Source organism: Penaeus chinensis, chromosome 37 (assembly GCF_019202785.1).
Source record: "Penaeus chinensis breed Huanghai No. 1 chromosome 37, ASM1920278v2, whole genome shotgun sequence".
In the NCBI taxonomy this organism is placed as follows: Eukaryota; Metazoa; Arthropoda; class Malacostraca; order Decapoda; family Penaeidae; genus Penaeus; species Penaeus chinensis.
Genome location: NC_061855.1, coordinates 16,020,437 through 16,025,436, shown reverse-complemented (window position 1 = coordinate 16,025,436; position 5,000 = coordinate 16,020,437).

Here is a 5,000-nt window from a genome sequence, read left to right as displayed (position 1 = left end):
ACAGTAGATTTCACACTGAGAGTTAACTTCCGTACAAAGGCAGGAATGAAGACCTGTAAACGTTTATATATGGGAAAGCTTGCATGTTATTCGAGTCTGGCGGGCATGGATCCCAGACGGGCCCGGGTGATTGCATTTCTGACATCTAAATACGCGGATCAGAGAATATTGGTTTCAGTAAATGGAGTAAGTCGAAATTCGACGGAATTCAGTTTACAGAGAGGGCGCATACAGATGAAAAGCAAATGAATGTGTATTTACTTTTGTTTCCCATGGGCCTCCTTTTCCCATTGCTACAATAATATTAAGTATAATATCATTGATGGTGATGTAATGATAGCGATACAACAATAATAATAACATCATTAACAACAACACAAGTAATGATTACTTTAACAATAACACTATCTGCCATACAAGCGCAGCGCCGCTGGAGTTGTCAGGGTAACCAGGCAAGATTCAACGATGCTTGGTTAGGTTTGTCACAACAGATGCTTATAATCACCATCATAATTAGGGATATGATTATGATAAATAGGATTGTCTATAATAAATATAGATTCGAATATTTCTGATAAATGAAGAAATGCGCCTCCAAAGAGGTGTCTCAAACTAATAATCGTACAATACATTTATTAAATGTTTTGTCAATTTAGACATTCCTCGAAAACATGAATATCGATATACAGTATTCACATTAGTGCACTCCAGTCCATTAACGTGAACATACCGGTGTTTATGTCATGCAAACTTAAATTAGCATAACATTTAATGGTCTAAGAACACCTTTGGACGCGCATATACAGTAGATATATAATATATAAAAAAATACATATAATCATCTATGAAATATATGAATATCATTATTTATGATAAATATAAATATAATTATGTGTAAAAAAATAGATCTGATATTTTGTTATGATAAATATAAGCATAATTGTTCATGGTAAAAAGAGATAGAATCATTCATGAATTATTTATTATGCACAATTATTCCTGATGAATAATTCAGATCCATAATTACTTAGAAGCCAGTAAAGAAATAACCTTATTAAAATATATGTCATCATAATTAACCAATGAATACTGCTAGTTATCAAAATAAACACAAAATTGGGATTCCTAATTTATCCCCATTCCTCTTCCACAGGGAAACAATTAATCTATTCTTAAGCATCTTATTCCGGATGCATGTAAAAACCTCGGTAATAAGACTCGACATCCTTTCCCAGCATCGTAGTTCGCTCGAGTGCCACGTCCCATCAATTAGCACAAAGTCCTCAGTGGTAACCATAGGATAGGTAGGTATAAACAAGGAGAGTATCGGTCGAGAGGAAAGGGTTGATTATTTCCAGTCGAATACTTGTCAAAGTCACCGAGGAAATTTCATCTTACGCTTTCAGAGATAAGTTTGTTAAAAAACTAATTATTCGAGGTCAAAATTCATACTGAATGAGCATTGCATTAACTGTTTCAAGAGTGAACTATGCTCATTCCAGTTTGCTGTAAATATAATGGAATGTACCGTAAGAAATGCTGTCATTGGTATGATGAAATATGATGTGTGATATGGTTGCATATCATGTGTATAATGAAATATTGCTTGTAAATTAGATATGTTGTATGTGCAATGATTAATTTCATATATAAGAAAATATGTTGTATCTATAATAAAATACTATAAAAAAAAGAGTACTGCATAAGAATTTTGCTTTATGCATAATAAAGTATGCTGTATGTGGTATGAGCTAAAGAATGTGGTAAATGTAATGAAATGTGTTGTATGTACAATGTGTTGTCCTTATAATCAAATTTGCTGCAAGTATAGTGGGATCTACCGCATATAACAAAGCGAGATGTAAGTTTAATGAAATGTGCTGTATGCACAAAGAAATGTACTGTGTATACAGTTATGCAATTATATCTCGGTAGATTTGCTGGGTCCCACTTTTGTACACCAGGCAATCATTTCGATGTATACGTAGTGTAAATACTATTTTTTATGAATGATGCATAAACCGTAGGCTGGTTGTAACAAAGAGCGTGACTGGCTGAACAGAAATAACCAGTGAGTTTATCCATTTTTATTTTTAGAAGCGAGGTAAGCCAATTGATCTTTCGTCTTCTTTGCAAAACGTGTAGTATTAGTTACCTTTTGCTTCGTAGTGGAGTACTTTTATGCGCGAAGAAAAGCGTTTTATCCACAAACAAGCGTATCTTATGCACAAAGGAATATGATTTAATCTTCCATTTGAATCACTGCAAAAGGGAACACTGTCATGAAAGTACAGTCATAGAGTCATTGTGAACAAGAGTGTTTGATGAAAAAGATAATTATAGCAATGTATTTTTTTAAATATATGTGTAATTAAGGCTAATGGTGTTTCCTTATTCATATTTGATATAGATATCATTCCATAAAGATTCTACAGTCACATTTTTTACATTAAATCTAGATTAATAGCGGTAGAATGGTGAGATTTCACATCCTGTCCATACCCAACTCATTGGGAACAAGGCTGTGCATGAATAATGTTGTGTAGATAATGACACATGGTGTGTTCATAATAATGGCATAAACTTACATCTCATCATATTTATGCTGTATGCACAATGATTATGCTGTTTGTACAATAATTATACTGTATATAATAATTACACCTTATACATAATGGAAAACTGCAATGATAAAAGTGATGTAAGTATAAAATTAAGCCGTATGTACAATATAATTCTGTATGTGTGTTATGTGCTATAGGAAAGTGTTATATGTAAAAAATATGCTTCATGTAGAGTATAATAAATGTATAGTATATATATAATGAAATGGGATGTATGCACAAGGAAATATGATTAATGCGCAAAAAAATGTGCTCTTTAAAAGAATAGATGTGCTATACGAACCAAAAAAAAAAAATATATATATCTTAGGGATAGTGAAATACACTGTATGAACGAGTATAAATAAGAAATTCATGTTGACAAATTTAGAATTTAAGAAATATATATAATCGGTTTCGATTACATCCTCGTCAGAAATACAAGTATGTATTTTTGATCGAAACCGGTCAAATACATTTCTTGTATTGTGAAGATATTCATTTTTTGAAACGTACTGTAACTATAATAACACGCGTGGTATGTAAAATGTATGGATATTGAAAATATATTTAATGAAAACAGCTGAAAGTATACTGAAGAAATACACGTTAAATGAAGAAATACTTTATGCATCATGAAATTTGCTATATATATTGAAATAATTTGTATTGAAAAATAGAACGTAATCTATATTCCTAGACTAGCTAAGCTGACATTGAACCTCTGTTAACATCTAACCATTTCTTTGATGTTCGAGAAATTGTCTATGAATGAACAATGTACTTAACATCTATTGCCCGCTTAATACTGATACAATGTATAATTAGCTGTAGATGTCTCGATAACCGCTGTATCATAATCATGTTTATTGCATCCAGTCTAGAGTATTGGACAAGTATTCATTGTCACATACTTCATTCGAAATACATAGATAAAGAAATATATACTTTTCCTTTTCATCTTTGTGCACACGCTATTGTGTTTGTGTTCATATTTCCTAATGTTTATAGCGCATGACATTTCATTATGTGCGACATATTTCATCATACATACAGTGTTATTTCATTACAAACAGCACATTTCCTCATAATACACATATAGCATTATACGTACTATTAATTTAATTATGCCTGCAGCATATTACATTATACTTACAACTTAATTATTTTATACATATAGTATATCTAATCATATATACAACATTTTATTATAAACAAGTCAAACATTGATATAGGTTTGTTTTAGCATAAAAATCACATGATAAGGCATCACAAACACGGATAAGATGAAAAATTCCTCATTGCCAGTGACTTTGTGATGGAAATACCTCGAGCTCCTCCATGACGGCTTAAAACTGCTTGACACAACACCGAAGAAGAATTTTAACGTGAAATATTTTGTTCTGTGAATAGTCTTCTCTTTGTTTGGTGAGAGTGAAGGTCAAACTTGCCTGAGAAGGTGATGTTAATAATAATGATTCAGGGTTTGGTGATAGGCTCTTTCGACTTGAGTCTGTTTATTGTGGCAAGATGAATTCTCTCTGACTTTGACAAGTACTTGGTAACGCGTCTTGTTTAATTGTTTCCGCCATCATTCGCGAACCAAGGACAGAAGCGTGAGACTCATTTCTCATGTATCCTAATCCTTATATTATAAAGTCGGGCCTCATTACACTTCGCGTCGGCATCAATAATAAGTTCGCGCGGATTATCATAGTAGGCAGACAGCCACAGCTCAGGATTTCAGCCATAGCAGTGATCACGTGCTATGCATTTCAGCTGAAATTCCGTCGCTTCACGTTTGCTGGTGCACCGTTGGGCTGAGGCAACCCGCATTCCTCTCGGTCACCCGCCTTGGTTAATAACCAGACAACTCTAATAACTTTGCCCAAAGGCCCAAGCTCCCGCCATATGCCTTACTCGCCGTGTATCATTGCACAGCTATTTGTCGATCCCCTTGCAACCTTAACTGATCACCGTGCACTGCAACAGCGTTGATAATGCGAAATTAATAGGTAGCTAGAAAATTCGTTAACAGAGGATGTGTTTCGATATATTTTTTATCAGAAAATCAAATCATTAATTAACAAAATGGTAAAATGGTGCTCTATTGAAAGTGCGCCTATTCTAAAACTACGCCACACAGAGTCGAAAAAACTCTCATGGACACGTGACCTAGCGTACGGATGTGAACATGTGTCCTTCACATTTAAAATTAAAATCTAGAATCCACAAGCTCCTTTTCATTTCTCTTCCTCGTATTTATCTTTCATTTGCCTTCACCCACCTCCGGTTTATTATCCAGGCGCTTTACCTTCTCGTTTGCTCTTAATTCTTCATTTTATATTTTGGGTTTCCACAGTTCCCCAGTTTTTTTTTTTTATTCCATTCATGTAT